This window comes from Myxocyprinus asiaticus, chromosome 13 (assembly GCF_019703515.2).
Source record: "Myxocyprinus asiaticus isolate MX2 ecotype Aquarium Trade chromosome 13, UBuf_Myxa_2, whole genome shotgun sequence".
Classification (NCBI taxonomy): domain Eukaryota; kingdom Metazoa; phylum Chordata; class Actinopteri; order Cypriniformes; family Catostomidae; genus Myxocyprinus; species Myxocyprinus asiaticus.
In genome coordinates this window covers 16,919,811-16,937,677 of record NC_059356.1, presented here as the reverse complement: position 1 = coordinate 16,937,677, position 17,867 = coordinate 16,919,811, and the positions used below count along the sequence as shown (strand labels likewise).

General features: G+C 34.9%; 1 long non-coding RNA gene across 1 annotated transcript in view; it reads right to left on the bottom strand.

Annotated features, from left to right (window-relative positions):
* LOC127449993 (uncharacterized) overlaps window positions 1–14,696 on the bottom strand; it is an 84,955-nt gene extending 70,259 nt beyond the window's left edge. Inside the window, exons 1-2 of the long non-coding RNA XR_007898890.1 lie at window positions 14,625–14,696; window positions 6,101–6,250 (exon numbers count right to left, since the gene is read on the bottom strand). This is a non-coding gene — a long non-coding RNA (uncharacterized LOC127449993). The remainder of the gene's footprint in view (window positions 1–6,100; window positions 6,251–14,624) is intronic.
* Between the last annotated feature and the right edge of the window lie 3,171 nt (window positions 14,697–17,867).

Sequence of the window (17,867 nt, the reverse complement as noted above, 5' to 3'; positions counted from 1 at the left end):
TGGCTGATATGGGAAAATTTTGTATTGTTAAAATTATCATGACCAACAGAATCCATAGACACCAGCCTTGTGATTATGGACATACGGTTAAAAATATATGAGCAAAAATAGCACTTTTGACCCATAGATGGTGCTGTCTTCAAACTTTGCATGTACCCTTAGATCATGGTCTTGATGAAGCATACCAAGTTGTGTTTCAGTAGGACAAAGCACTGCTGAGATATAGCCTCACATCCTATTTCACACCTACCTTGTTAACTATGTGTTTGCGTAACTTTTCAACAAAGTCAAAAATCTAAATTCTGTATTATTCAATCTGTGCGGCTTGGTCTGGAGATTATTTTGATTATTTGATTATTTTTGCCATTTTTTGGGCAAATCAGATTAAATTTCAAGGAATAGTAGTGGAAAAACAATAAACATCTTAACCCAAGATTGCGGCTACTGTAATGGCCAGAGTTTTAATGTATGGGTTTTCTTGGAATCATCCAGAGGAGGGTAATCAGACACAAAAATTTTGTTTCTAGGAAAACGGTTCAAAAGATATGCACAAAAGAATAGATTTTTTACATGGTGGTGGTGCAATAGAATTTGTCCTACAGACCCCAAATTTTGTGTGGTGTTTATTCATACCTATCCCTACCAGTGTGCCAAATGTAATCATTTTCTTACCTGCGGTTCTATGGGCTGCCATAGACACCCATTAGGAGGAGGAGGAAGAAGAAGAAGACTAACGGATAAAATTGGGGCTACAGCACCTTCTGTGCTTGGCCCCTAATAACAATATTAATACTAATGGATACAATAGGTACCTTAGCACCTTCGGTGTTTGGTCCCTAATAATACTAATGATTACAATAGGAGCCTTGCAACTTCGGTGCTTGGCACATAATAATAATAATAATAATAATAATTTAATAATAATAATAATAATAATAATAATAATAATAATTATTATTATTATTATTATTATTATTATTATACTCTAAGTTTAGAACCATTGGATTATTTATTTTTATTTTTTGGCATTGTGATATTATTTTCAGGACACTTGGGTAACTTTTACTCCCTAACTGTCATGGCCATAATACGTCCGGATGTTTACCTTTTACTGTTTCCATTGTTTTCAGGTATGATTGACATTACTGTAACACAGTAAAAAAAAAAGATGCTATTGTACAATAATTTTTACATTAAAATCCTAGAAAATAAAAGGCTGTCATAATGTTATAAAAAAATCATGCCCCTTAATGCCCTAAATAATTTCTTATTTGTTCTTTTGGTTTTGGAGTAATATAGGACCAGGGCATAAAGCAAAACATACAGGTTTGGGGCGATATTAGTGTGAGTAAATAATGATGCAATTTTATTTTTGCCATTTTTTCATTTTACTTTTAATTTTTATTTCACTTTTATATCTATTTTACTTTATATTTGTCCTTTCGATTTAGTTTATTTTTTATTAGTTTTAACTCTAGTTTTTTAGTTTTTTGTTTCAGAATATTTAATTTTTAATTTTAATTTTAGGATATAAGAGTAGCAAAAATTTGTTAACAGACATCATTTACTGTACATATGTTTAACATAATTTAATTTTTCATGACTGTCTAGTGTTATTGCTATCTAGCAGCATTTTTGTGTTTAATGAAGGCAGAGTTGTAAAGCTTTGAAATTTACAATGCACTTAGTATCAGACACAGACTTTTTTTAACCTGGTCTCATAGTCACGTTACTACACCTAAATTTTTGCAAAATAACTTTTATGTGGCTCGTTGTATGTATTGCATCCGTTTCCTGGTAAAATTAACCCTACAGGGATGAAACAACAATCAGTTTTATTTCCTTTCACACAAAATCATAAGTAAAAGAGCAAATTATCCGTTCATAAACACATACTTTTTGCTCTTTTCCACACACAGTGCTACAGTATCTTATGACATTAAAACAATTTTACTGTAGTGCATGACTTCTAAGGGGATACATATTAACATTTGCATTACATAACCAACTACATTTATAAACTTGTTCAAGTGTGACTAACTTGTGTGCAGTGTTGGGTGTAATCTGATTACAAAGTAACTAGTTACTATAATAAAATTACTTTTTAAAGTAGTGTAACACATTAGAATTTAACTTATTGTAATCAGATCACAGTTACTCACTTTTCAATTAAATTAATTAAAATGAATTACTTTTAAGTACATTAAAATTATTTTAAGATGGCATTTAAAATAATATTATTTAGAATAGATTTAAAACATGAATTATGCTCATATACGTCTGTTTGTGTTTCTGTGACAGCTGAAGGAAACAACAATGAACTAAGACAGAATAGAAACAATATTTTCAATTCACTGAGCGAAAAAACAAAAACCCTTTTGTTAAGAGTTAAAAGTAGTAACTTAAAATATTAAAATGTAAATTAATAGTAAAGGAATTAATAATGTGATTACTTTTCCCAAGAAGTAATCAGTAAAGTAATCTGATTACAATTTTAGAGAAATAATTTGTAATTTTTTGAGGATTATTCTTTTTTTATGCAAAATCAAAATAAGATTTTTAACTTACCCAACACTGCTTGTGTGGTAGCTCAACTGGTAGAGCGATGCAAAAGAACAGGGTATTAAAGTGCATGCAAGTCGAAACGAACAAAAATTACGTGATTGCTTTTTAATCTCACATTTGCTTTTATGATACTGTCTGTTAGGTTTAGGTTCAAGGTTTAGGGTGGGGAGATCTGTTTTGCTGATTTAAAACTCAAAGCATTAACCCTAAAAACCTCATCTGTTTAAGAGATAATTTACCTCGCTATTAGCACCACATAGTGGACATTTCACCTCAGAATGGCAGTGATGAGTGTAATGATCCACATAATATAATGTTGCCACACTCAAGTCATTTTCATGAGATCAGGCTGACATTTTTGTTAACTGACTTGTGGTTATTGCGGTTACTTTTGGTGTTTTATATATATATATATATATATATATATATATAAAACAGCTGGTATATCGTAAGTGAATTCATATAGGCCCACAACAAGAACACACAGTCTTAATAATTTTAAAAGCTTAAATTTATTTAAAATATAAAAGCTTGTATATTTATTTTAATTGAAAACTTTATATATCATTCAAAACTATTACAACTAAATATAGGCTACCTTGATTACAAAACGAATAGAGACCCTCAAGATGAATGCTCTCCCTAAGTTTATTTTCCATTTTCAAAATCTACCAGTTAGTATATCACAAAGTGTTTTTAGACAATGGAATATGGAAACTACTTTGTAAATATATATAGGATAATAGGAAACCTAGAATTAGTCTTAAAATTCTTAAGTTGTCAAAAAGGCTTGGAGGACTAGAATTCCCAAACCTAATAAATTATTATAAAGCTGCCCAAATTCAACCGATATTGATTTGGATGAACGAAGAATCCAAAGTGAAATGGAGGAAGATGGACATTTTTTTAAATGGGGGATCCTATTAGTATATCCCTGTTCCTACCCAAACAAAGCAAAAAATTTAAATCAATAGATAATATTTGTATTAATAGTACTTGTAGAATTTGGTTAGAAAAAAAGAACAATTGTAAAAAATAAGAAAGATATAGGTAATTTACAAGAAATTGCTAAAGATCCTGATTTCATGCCAAATAGATTAGACAATACATTTAAGTTTTGGGCAGATAGAGGTCTGAAAAGATATCACCAACTGTTCAATGATAAAAAAAAAATGGATAACTTTTCAAACCTAGCAAAAATTTATGAGCTTCCAAATTCACATTTATTTAATTATTTACAGGTTAAAGTAAAATAAATAAAAAAAAGGAAATGCATCCAATAATAATTATATAATTGATACATACAATACAACTAATCCAATAATTTTTTTTAGGAATTTTAAAGAGTGCACTTGAAAGAGATATACAGGAGACTCTGGATAAAATTATATGAAGATGGGAGGATGAACTAAAAATAAAAATTAGTCAGCAAGACTGGGAAGAAATATCATATAATACATTCCATCCATTTTTTTTATAACACTTGTTATTCAAAGTAAATACAATAGCTGGTAAAAGGCGATTGTTGGAGAAATTGTGGAGAAAAAAAGGCTCATTGAGTGCTCTAAATTGACAACTTATTGGAATGAGGTGATTAGGTTAATTTAATATTTAACTGCACAATAAAATACATCCAGAAAACCTTATTTTGGGTAAAATGCCATTGTCTTTAAGAAATAAAACTGAACAAAATATATTTATGGTAATCAAAATAGCAGCTTTGAAACAAATTACAAAAAATGGAATTAAACCAGAACCCCCTAAATCTTAAAGATGGAGAGAAACGATTTCGTAAATATACCAAATGGAGAAAGTAACATTTAAAATTAATAATAAAAGTCTGGAATGTGAACATAAATGGGATTTGCTTAAAAATATTATAAATTCATTTATATTCATTTATAATATAATGTATTATAAATACATTATATTGATTTTTGAACAAAATTAGTTAAAAATATGAGGTATGATGTCCTATCTCATTTAATATATATATATATATATATATATTATTATTATTATTTTAAAGGAGGTGAGGCCTTAACTTTCTTTCCACTTTATATGAAATAAAATATAACATGTAAATGAATGAATTACACATGTTATTTATAGAATATGTTGTGAATGATTATTTGATATGGTTATTCAAAATAACATCATGTTTTTATATTTCTCTTTCTTGATGTACAATTTGTACATTGTCTTTAGTAAAAAAAAAAAAAAAATTAAGTATAAAAAAAAGGCTAAAATTAATTAATTAAAAAGTGAGCACTTGGAATACTGCATGCAAAAAATTGGTATGCAATAATAAGACTTATTTGTTCTTTTTTATAAAAGGCATATTTTGTGTACTGCTTATATTGCTTATATTATTATAACTTCAAGTAAAATACTGTGGCTGTGTCTCATTTGGAAGGCTGCATGCTAGGTAGGACGTGTCCTTTGAAGGCTGCAGTATACCAAGCGTCCTCCTTTAAACAAGCCTCGTTTAAACGAGATGGTCTTCGTAGGACAAACGGAAACGGAACGTAACATGGTTGCTATGACAGCACGCCACTCTTTAACAAGCAGGAGCACTTTGAGTGAGAAGGGAACAAAGTCCCGTTAGAAGGGAATGTATGATGTACATTTTAGGAGAGTTATAATGATGTAAAGAGAAAAGAAAATAGATTTTACAGGTGTACTTTTAGTCTAATACTTCATTTTAATTATATATAAATATAATTATACATATTATATACTCTGCAACCATCTATTGAGATACTTCAGCTTGGGAATTAACATTCCTTGCGTTTACGGCCAAATTGGCATCATTTTTTTGAAGTAAAGAATTGTGGGTTGTGAGTGACCACGAAGGATACACCTCATGCATCCTCTGAATTCCCATGAAAGAGGGTCGCATTCGAAGTGTCCTACTCGCTTTTATGAAACGAGACAGCCTCGATGACGTATGTGGCCGACAAATGCAACCTCCGGAGGACGCATCCTTCCAAACGAGAAGTACATGAAAGAAAGAAGTAGTTTGGGTGGCATTCACCCCTCTCCATAGCAAGCTTGAGCTTTTAATATTTTAAAAATTATTTTTTGCAGGTATTATATTATTCCATCTTACTGGCTGTTTTGTAGCCTAATATATTATGTTTATATTATCAAAGATATTTTTGCTATGGCTAAAGTAAATGAAAATCAATACAATTTTAAATAAAATAAAAACACTCTATCTGCTGAAAATCTACATTTAGGTTCTCAAATTAATAATTTAACATGAAGAGTCTATTTTGTGGATTTCTCAGATTTTATTTGTAAAGTGTGCTATAAGAGACACGGGGGAGTGACTTGATAGTGTCAGAGATGTCACTTTACTCACAGCTGATTGGTTCAGCATCTGTTAGCGATCTGTAATCCAGAACTAAACCTGTTACAGAGCAGGTTAGCCATGTAGCGTATGTTGCTATGGTGATGAACACTGCTAAAAGGCGCCCAACTTTCATGGTACCTAAAACCTGGGGTTGAGGCAAACTAAACTAAAACTTACCTGACTAGCCACCGAAACCAGCTCATGGTACAGGCCTCAGGTCTTGTTGTATCCCTGTGTCTCAATCAGCTCCCTATGTGGTGAACAGGAATTTGGGCACTGGTAAGGGTGTTCATCCACTGAACACTGGGACACTTTTGACTCAATCACCTGCGACATAATATGAGTGCAGCTGTTATTAATCAGCAACATCGCTGTACAAATGACAATATCGTTCATTTTCCTTGAATATATTCAAACGTACAGTGTTATAACAACAGATAAATGACATAAAGAAATACAAATATAAAGGAGTGTATTTTAAACCTTCTTTTAACAACTCAAATATTTAAAAGATTGTTTTACTTTCATGGTAACTATGAATGAACATATCTTTTAAAGAGAAAATAAGGCTTTGACTTCACAGTTTTACACTTGTAATGACTTGAGTAACTTCAGACGGTCGTGTCTAGAAGGGATCCCTCTTTTATCAACTTCTCACAATGCGCAGTATGTTATGTATGGTCTTAGTATGTGTAACTGTGTTCATCAGTTAACTGTGTTTATCAAAAGAATGACATATAAAGTTAAAGATCAGTTCAAGATGGCTAGCAACATAACAACAGCATGCTTATAAACAACATAAGCATTAATTATACAATATTAAGAGGATAGCAGGATATGTGCCGCAGTGATGTACTTGAGGAATCAAGAATGGGCGGCGAGCGCTCCTCATTGCTGCAAGTTCTGCAGCTCGCACACTTTACCAGACAAATCCCATAGAAAAATGCAAACAAATGTGTCCCCACTCAAGATATACATCCACTGAGGTGCGGATACAATCTTTGTTAATTAAAATATAACATTGCATATGGGCAGATTAGACCCCTAAGCCTCTTATGCACATGGCGAATTAGTTAGCACTATACCACCCGGTCAGACTCCTCTTATCAGAGCTGATTGATGTACTTCTCCACTGACTTACAATATCTCATGACTGACAGTAGCACACATAGAGATGAAGTTATCAAATTTATTATGTGAAATATTTATTTTAGAGCTTGATGATCGTTGCTGTCCGACTTCAAACGCGTGTATAAGCTGTAGAATTGTAGAATCTCATGAGATTGACGAAAGAGGGATCCCTTCTAGACACGACCACTTCAGACATGATGACGTTTCTGGTAAGGGAACATAGTGAGCAATGATGCTCCCTGGTTTTTATGGTGCATTGTGACATTTTTTTAGGGAGCGAAAGTTTCAGTGCACTGGAGCGATTTTGCGAATGAGACAGCTCTTAAAATAGCAGACTCACTGATCAGTGCCCTGACTACTGAACTAGGGAACTGATTGAGACACACTCTATAACTCAGTCTCAGACTTTTTAATCAGGACATGTGGTTGTGGTAGCCCTAGCAACTGCATTTCAGTTATATTCTATTCAGTTTGAAGACATGTTATCTCCAACCTAGTCTCATAGAATGAACGTTACTATAAATACATTTTTGCAAACTGAATTTTATGTGCCTCATTCTATGTTTAGCCACAGTTTCCTGAAGAAATTAACACTAGAGGCGCTACAACAACTGTGCATTTTATTCACTTTCACACAATTAATAAATGTTATTATTAGAGTATATTTATAACTTTATAAACACTTATTTTGAATTTTAAAGCTTGAATTACAGACCCACCTATATTTATACACTTTTCAGTGGGGGCCAGTAGACCTTCGATTCCCTGTAAATAATGTCATTTCTAGTGGTGATCCCTCCCATTAGTGCTTTATAGCCTCAGATGAGGTGTACTGTGAGCCAGCAGTTGTGGTAACTCATTTAACAGAGTGTTGGACTTGGAAGACCAAGGCTAGAGCCTAGCCAAACACGCAAGCTGACACGTAAGGCGAAACTGTCATAGAAGCGACACAAAATGGCATGGTTGTTTCAGAAAATTTACATTTCCTGTCATTTTCTTTTACAACACAATCGGTTAGGTTTAGGTGTTGGTTAAGGGTAAAGATATCTTTTTTTTCACCTCTCATTTGCTTTTAGGACACTATTGGTTGTTGAGGTTAAAGTTTTAGGATAGGAAGGTACGTTTTACTCAAATTTTCCATTTAAAAAAACATTTCACTCGCAATTGGCGCCCCTCGCTGGACATTTGGGAAACCGCAGCCAAATGTGTAATGTAGCACGTAATTTAATTTTGCTAAAATGTTGCCACAGACATGTAATTTTCATGAAATCAGGCTGGTTATCTCATAGGGAATAGGAAAAGTAACTAATAAAAGTGAAGAAAGTGATTCTTGCGCACCAAATGGAATTGCAAAAATCATGATTGTTTCCAATCAGAACACACCACCCGGTCTTCCATTTATCGGTCAAACTCTTAATTTGCTCAGCAAGATTCTCTTCAAATTGTTTCTCTGCCGTGACAGTAGCTGAAATGAAAGAGAATTACAGTAGAAAAAGACAGTTTATTCTAATGCCTTCAATAGCGCCCCTTGTGGCAACACATGTATTTAGTTATCACCCGTGTTTGGACACATTGACTGAATGCAATAACACAAAATTCAGCTAGAAGTGTTAAAGTATGTTTTATCCTTACAGGTGTCGCTTGACATTAAACTGGTAAAGGAGAAAATATTTTAACATCATAAAAAAATCACAGCTTTAACATTTAATGTTAAATTATAAATGGTTTGAGGTTTAATAGGCAGTAAATCCATGTATAACAGAACATGTGATGTACTGTTTTAGTGTATGAACGACAGGGATCTGCAATACCAAGAGGTTTTCCCTTATACAATAAAAGAGCCTTAAACCCAATAAATTCTTAAATGGATTACGTGAGAGCAGATTATTGTGGTATGCACTGCTCTAGCGGCTCTAAAAAAAACTGCAAATGTTGACCAGCTGAAAGTTGTTTGAATGATTCATGGGATGGGAGTTAACCCACATGCAGCCAGAGCGGATATGATGATGCAGGGAAAGGTTCACGCTGTCCACTGCACATCAGCAGACTGGAAGTGGACCGCAGAACAATGCGGCCCCGCCTGATGCCTTTATCAGACAGGAAGCGCTCTGGCCGAGAGGTGGCCACAACAAAGGAGTGACAGGAATCCCTTGCACTTAAAAACAGGATGTTAATCTCAGACTTTGCCGTTGGAACTCCACCTATTTTATGATGGAAGGGAATGTGCATGGGGGAATATAAGAAAATATAACGTGGCCCATAAAAAACACAGTTTAAGAATGATGGCAGAAGGGGATGTTATTTAAATGGCTATATTACGGGGTTGATTTCAGGTCAGCCTTGCAGGCTTACACATATACGCACAGGGTCTATGAGAGGTTGCAACTGCAGGAAAGAGCAGCAGATACACACAGCTGCCAACATTTGTGTGCGGCTTAATTCTTCTGAGTCAAAGATACCGCAACCCCTGGATCTCAATTTGGGTACGCGTGCCAGGGTCGGTCAGGTTTACTAACATGAGGAATGTCTCTTAGCAATGCTGGCCACCAAGGAACAAGGTGGTGTGACGCACACATGGAATCAGGCCATTTTTGCATATTTGTGGTTGCGTGTATAAATAGGGAGGTGTTGTGTACGTGCATGTAGAGATATTATAGGTTTTTTTTTTTTATTTATTTGTTTATTTCATTTTTTTTTTTTATTTGTCATTTCAACTTTTATTTCAAATGTGTGTGTGTGTGTGTGTGTGTGTCCAGGTATTCCCTACATTGTGGGGACCAAATGTCCCCACAAGGATAGTAAAACCTGAAATTTTTGATGTTGTGGGGACAATCAGTCGCCACAACATGAGGAAAAAGCTTATAAATCATACTAAATGATGTTTTTTGAAAATGTAAAAATGCAGAAAGTTTTCTGTGAGGGTTGGGTTTAGGGGTAGGGCTGATAGAATATAAAGTTTGTACAGTATAAAAACCATTATGTCTATGGAGAGTCCTCATAAAAAATGAAAACCCAACAAGTGTGTGTGTGTGTGTGTGTGTGTGTGTGTGTGTGTGTGTGTGTGTGTGTGTGTGTGTGTGTGTGTGTGTGTTTTCTAGTTTCAGTTTAGCTTTAGTTTATCTAAATATTATTAGCCAGTATATTTAGTTTTTATTTTAATTTAAGTTGCAGTATTTTAGAGGCTGCAAAAGTTTATGCGTCAAGTAGGCTGTTCGAATTTGATTTCGGAATTGATGGTATAGATTTCAGACAAATTTGATCAATTCTTAAGAAAAAATTGGGGGCAAAGTGAAATCTTGCATTAAACAGTGCAATATAAAGCATATTTCACAGAAATTATTATAGATAGTATGAATGACAATAGATGTCACACCCCTGAGCAGAATCGATTCCCCTGAGTGGAGTCGACTTTCGATTCACAATAACTCAGAATTGAAGAATTTATTCTTTTTGGACTCCCAGCATAGCATTAACTGATATTATTTAAAGGGATAGTTCACCCAGAAATGAAAATTCTCTCATCATTTACTCACCCTCATGCCATCCCAGATGTGTATGACTTACTTTCTTCTGCAGAACACAAATGAAGATTTTTAGAAGAATATTTTAGCTCTGTAAGTCCATACAATCCATACAATGCAAGTTAATGGTGACCAGAACTTTGAAGCTCCAAAACACATAAAGGAAACATAAAAGTAATCCATACGACTCTTTAAATCCATATCTTCAGAAGCAATATAATAGGTGTGGGTGAGAAACATAACAAAAATTATGTCCTTTTTATTCTAAATCTCCACTTTAACTTGCACTTTCCGACGTAAATGTGAAACTAAACAGAGCTGAAATATTCTTCTAAAACTATTTTCATGTTCATGTAAAAATCATTTGTGTTCTGCAGAAGAAAATAAGTCACACATCTGGTATGGCATGAGGGTGAGTATAAATGATAAGAGAATTTTCATTTTTGGGTGAAGTATACCTTTAAATAAGTTTAACTTTGTTCAGTTTCTCAAGGCTTACAGGTTTTATCACTATCTACTGTAGTGGCATTATCCTGCTCAATGAAGGTTTAATTTTTTTTTTAAATATAGTCTTGTTTTAAAAACTAAAATTAATGTGTGAGTACCAATGGAATGGTAATTTAGTTTCATTTTTTACAGTACGTTAATTTTTATATTTTCAATTTTGTTTTCACTAATGATAATAACATGCACGCATGCACTCGAGTGGCAGTGTGACTTTAAAATAACTCTTGACAAATTACAAAATCCAAGCTTTGGCTAGGTTGGTTGTTTTTTTTTTTTTTTTTTTTTTTTTTTTTTTCTTCACATGAGTAAAACTGCAATTACAGCTTTGATCTTTGTGCCTGACAAACAGTGACTGTTTAGTCCCTTCTAGTTTATTTAGATCTCAGAGCCAACAAGACCAAATAAAGGATACACCCTCCCAGTTGTTCCAAGGGAGGAGATTATTCATTCTGCGGCATTCAGAGAGACACAGATGCTTATCAGGAGACTGCTGGCTCACAGTACACCTCATCAGAGGATAAATAAAGCACCAAGGGGAGGGATTTCCACCAGTAATGATATCATTTACAGGGAATCAAAGGTCTACTGGCCCCCACTGAAAAAACACAAGGGCAGGAGGGCATTTTTTTCAAGATATATTGGCTTAAAAAACTGACATCCATTGCCAGTTATACTTTAAGTCAACATGAAATCAAAATATACTCTTTAATTTCTTAATGCATGTGTCTGGTCTTATTGTGAACGATTCATTGGTGCACATTATTCAAAATAAAATGTGATGTTTTTATAATAATTAATAAATCTGTGATTTTGCACTTCTCTAAATAAAAATAAATAAATAAATAAATAAACATTCCAAGAGCCAAATAGTGTATGCAATTTAACTTCACATTCAGTATGGAATGACCACTTTTCACAATCAAATCAATTCCTGACAGATAAAATCAAATCCCGCCCTTTTTTTCTGGTTGCATATACACTGTTTCATTTGGAAATATGTCATAACAAAATCTATTTTGAACGAGGTTTCACATTGACTTTATATAGTTTAATTCCACAAGCCCCCAATACAACAAACTCAATGCATCAGTTGTCTCTTAAACAGGCAAAAATAGAAGCTGACACACAGACTGGGCCACACCTGCAGGCCGAGACAGGCAGACAGGAACTGCCTCATGTGGGTCCCTCAGGCTGATGGTTCAGACTGGTCTGGCATTGTGACAGGCCTCAGCACGATGCCAGCCTAAAATAATCACACAAACTGAGTGGCAGTTCGTCATGAAGGAAACAGGGCGATTTGATGTTTATGTGTCCAAATGTGCCCTTCAAGTGTCCTTTATAACTCTCATTAGTGCTGCTTGCTGAGGGAAAATCAAGGCAAGCATCACTGAGTGTGTTGACATGCACACATATACGCTGACAACTACCAAAAATCAGCTTATTAAAAAAATCAGACAACACAAGAAAACTGCGTTTAGATGATATTGGGGGGGGGAATTAGGTTATTCTTTTGACATCAAAACATAAACAGTCATGCGCACAACACTTGCACTAATTGAATAGGTCAGTAAGAACACCAGTAAAAGAGTTTACATACAACCCAAAATCAGGGTTATGGGCAAAAATCTACAATACATGTGCAGATAAGTTTATTCTTAAGCAGTTGACTTTACCCCAATAAAGGCTTTTGCATAATCTTACACATTGTCAGCTTATTACAGTAAGCATTATCGTGTGTAAGATCGTGCATGTAAATATGCTCATTTTTACTACTGCCTCTAACCCTACTAGGTTTATATTAAATCTCAGCACTGTAATTCCGCACCATTTAAGCTACAAACATAAATGACACGTCAAATTGTGTGCCTTCTTGAGGAGAGGTGTGCCATAACTTTGCTTAAGATTTTTCAGACATGGTTTCGTCTGTGCAATAAAAGGGCCAAAAATGTTTTTTTTTTTGTTTTTTTTTTGTAAATAATTAAATAAATAAATAATACATAAACATATACTGAAGGAGGGACAGAATATCAAATCAGAGAAAATCAGAATATCAGAGAAATAGGGTGGGGTGTTTTGACTTGCACCACAGTTTTCCTTTGAATATGTAAAAATCTTAACACAATTACACAGCGTATAAGTTACAAACATCCATATTTGTTGTATGAGTGCATCATTACAGATACACAAATCTTGAACTGACATTATACAGTATTCCACCTAATGCCTGATAAAATCCAGCTGGTCACATGGGGGTGGGGATGCTTCATTAAGTGTGTTAGGTGTGAGGAAGAGTCAAGCTGCCGATGGACCTAATCTGTGCCACAGCATAATGGGTTTACAGAGGAATACGCAGCCTAAGGGCTTACAGGCATGTGAGAAGTGATCGGATGTGTGTGCTGTTCCTAGATGTGGCAACTTTGCACCAACAGGATGACAAGCATTGAGCATCAAAGGCCACAGTTATGTCTGATCTCGTTCCTCAGAAAAAACAAGGAAACACCAGTCTTGCCGTGGGTGATGGCTGTTCTCTCAAGGTTTCTTGAGAGTGTTTAAAGTTTCAAAGAGTGTGCAGAGTGACTCCAGCCAGGTCTCCTAAGCAACCAAATTGGCCCGGTTGCTAGGGCGGGCAGAGTCACATGGGGTAACCTCCTCGTGGTCACTATAATGTGGTTTGTTCTCGGTGGGGCGCGTGGTAAGTTGAGCGTGGTTGCTGCGGTGGATGGTGTGAAGCCTCCATATGCGCTACGTCTCCGTGGCAACATGCTCAACAAGCCACGTGATAAGATGCGCGGGCTGACTGTCTCAGACGCGGAGGCAACTGGGATTCGTCCTCCGCCACCCGGAATGAGGCGAATCACTACGCGACCACGAGGACTTAGAGCGCATTGGGAATTGGGCATTCCAAATTGGGAGAAAAAGGAGAAAAATCCAAAAATAAAAAATAAAAATAAAAAAATGTTTTGGATCTTATGGCTGAATCAAAGAGAGCTGCTCTATTGTGCTAAATAGACCAGCTTAGACCAGCATAATCCACATGCTGGTCCAGGCTGCGTAGTCCTGGCCTGGTGCTGGTCAAGCATGCAATGCATGTGCAAATGGTCGACCTGCATGGCTTTATACTCTAATGAACCAGGCTGACTAGAGAAATCTTGCTGGTTAAATTGGTTAAGAAGCCTGGTGGTGACACCAGCACACCAGCATGCCATTAGGGACCAGCATCCAAAACACAGAGACAACAATTACTTTCATTATTTAAACTGTCCATATGTCTCAGTGAGGTCTAATTCTTTCAGAGGAAGGTGACAGCAGGTCAGAGCTTCAGTGTGCTTTGCACTGACTTCTAGGAAGAAGAGAGATTTGAGAGCTTGGGGATAAACAGTGATTTAGACCCGTCCCTGTTTTTACTCAATCCTTTTTTCTCATAATTGTCTGTCAATCAGAATAAAAAAAGATACTTTCCTTAGCAATAAGAAAGTCCTGCTTGCAAATAGAAATAAAAGAATTACTCAACAATACTCCAGAGCAAACATAAACAGACTAACCTGAATCTGGACTGTGGCTAGAATGGAAAATTCCCTGTCAGTCCACAGCTCACAGAAAAACAAACATTGACCTCTCTCAAAGATTTAGTCCTCAGCAGGAAATACTGTAAAGTTAAATAACTTTGCTCACAGCTACTGGGCGGGGCTATGGAAGTTATAAGGTAAAGTAGAGCTGTGTCTCAGTGTGCACACTATCTACCCCAAAGAGTATAGGAGATAAGAATAAGTATGTCTCAAATGGTAGTATGTTTAGAAAAAGTGTTCCAAAGTAGGTCTACTGGTCTACTGTTTCCAGTTGATTTGCAAAGTGTGGATCCGTGCACGCTTTTTTGGCTAATATTGCCCACAATCCCTTGCTCGACGGAGGAGGAGTTTGATGGTTCACGTCAGAACTACAACTGTGAAATGTGAAAAACTACAAACATGGTGGTGACGACGGCACTTTATCAGATCTTAAATGTTTTCACATCTAAGCGTCACATAAGTTTAATGGTTTAATGCTGTGAAAAGAAACTTAATTGACACTGCAGGACAACGGTGCTCCTCGTTAAATTGCGAACGATCAACTACTCCATTTACACAATGAACAAAAAAGGGTTTGAGTAATTAATAATCATTATAATCTTACCTGCAAGCTTTTATGTCCATCTACTGTATTTGTTTTGATTATGGATACACATGATTTTAACATGAGCTTTCTTTCTTGAAAATAATTGTTAAGTAAAAGTGCCTGCTCAATGTGGATTTAAAATGGAAAAATCTTAAATAGAAACATGAATCAAATATACAATTGTGTGTTCTCATTTTATTTTTGCCATTTATTGTATCACACTGAAATAGCGAAGATCAGATTTCCTTTCAATGGACTGAATTGTTCATGACATTCAAGATATGATAGATAAAACTGCATTTTTTACTTTAGTTGATTCCCTGTTATCTTAGTTGATAAGATAACATTAACTTTTCAGAAATATTTATTTCATGTTTTACTTATTAGATTTAATCTGCAGCACATTGTGAACTTCACACATTCAATAGAGATAATGATAATGAAATATTTCATTTTGGATTACACTAAATACACATTACTACATGCATCATAGGATGATTCTAATGGCCCTGGACAGACAGGGGGCCCAGCAGAACACCCAAATCATTTTCCTGCATGATTTTTCTGTAAATGGCCACTTTGCACTGGTTAGCTAAAATGAAGCTCTCACTTGATAATAAATGTAAATCTAGTGTGTGAGATCCTCCTTAAGATGTTCTGTGGTTTATCCCAGAAGTGATTTTTATGCTTTAAATGCGCTTCCCATTTGTACAGCACAACGCAACTCTCGCGCATCCTCGTGCTGACACGTCATCAACCAGGCTTGACTGGATCATGTGGAAGCACTAAACAGCGTGGTACAGACCACAAAGCCTGAATTAAACTGTGAATTTTCTACTTTGAAGCACAATGGGAATGTCAAACATCTCATAAGGCCAGACAGACCCGATATTATAAACAGCGCTAACAAGGAAAAGAAGAGAACACTTAGTGTGTGTCATTACTGTAGTAACACCAACTATAGTAACAGGTAAGATTTGACAGAAATGTTATAGATTCATATCAAAACTACTGTACAAAAAGGGGAAGGAGAACTTTATTATAACAAAGACAGATTAAATTATAGATTTTAAATAAAAACACAGTCCCAACACACTAAAAATATATGAACAAACATTCTAATATGTAGGCTATATGTTAATTTTTATAGTCATTTCTATTAAAGGCAAGTTATTTTGATGAACTTTTTTAACTAAATTTTGTTTTTAGTGTCTCTTACTGAATGTGCAATCATGCTTATGGTGACATTTATTAATAATTAGTAATGTTTAAAAAAAATCGTTACGGGTTGCGATATAATATGGGGGGGGGGGGGGGTGGATCCTAATGGCACCCCTGCTTACAGTATGTTTTTATAATACAATAAACTCTTACATGTCAAAAGATCAGGGAAAATGTAATTCTCATGTCATGACCCGTTTAAGCAATTGTAAAAATCTAGTTCTATTGTGCATGTTTGTTCTCCATGTAGCTGTATACTTTTTCCAAAGGAGGCCCACATTTTTACCTCCCTGACTCAGACAGAGAAAAGGCTTTCGTCCATGCATTTAGCTATCCACACTTACTATCTTGGATCAGATAAAATCATCATGTCCTTTTAAGGCAAAGAATAATGCAGCATACCTGGAAACATGTGAGTCAGATTCCCTTAAATGAGCTCATGCATAGTGCCAAAATTATCAAAAGAGGAAAAGTGAAAAATAAGATAAGTAGTACTGTACATGTTTCGTTCAGTTCAGGGATATCAGAAATACAGTAATTTAAGTACTATATTTATATCAGGAAACTGTGTGGAAAATATTTATTTTCTGTCATTTCCTTCTTTCTTTACAACTCTCTAACATTGTAAAAATGTTTTTGGTGATTCTCTGAAAGCAGGTTCCTATTAGTCTCAAATATTCATCATCATTGCTCATTTCAAAGTCACTTACTGCCAGCCAAAATAAATTTGTCTGTCCTTCATCTTCCTCTCTTTGTCACGCATATTGTAATTATGAATGATTTCTGAATTACACGTGCTGCAAGGCATGTCACACCAAAATGCATTCACTGAGGATTAAACATAAAATACTAATTCTTTAAAACCTCATGAGAAGCTTGAATGAAGCTACAGGGCGTGTAATCTATCACATTGGTTAAATGTGAACGTGGCATAGTTCAGGCAATGACAACCAGGATTACGACCGATGTGATTTGCAAATCACTATTATTAAATTCCACATCACATTGAATTTAACTAAAATTCAGGACACATTAAAAGAGATTAGGCCAATTGTTCTGAGAAAATGGAAGCACAAACCAATATTTGTGCTGTACATGGGTTTCTAAGTATAGTATTATTAGAGAAGGGATAGGCCTGAGCACTGCAAGAAAGCGTCTATCTTATAATACTACAGTATACCGCTATAGTTTTAAAATTGAATGGGACCATATTCTTACATTTTTGGGGGGATGTAGAGACATTAGATAACTTAATCTGAAAAATGGTGATATATCAAAAATGCATATCTTATTATTATTAACATATTTAATTGTACTTCTACTGCTGTGATTCCAACCATGGGAGGGCCAAAAGTTACACTATGGTTTTGAGAATAGGATAAAGTGGTCACTATTAGTGGACAAGGCCATTG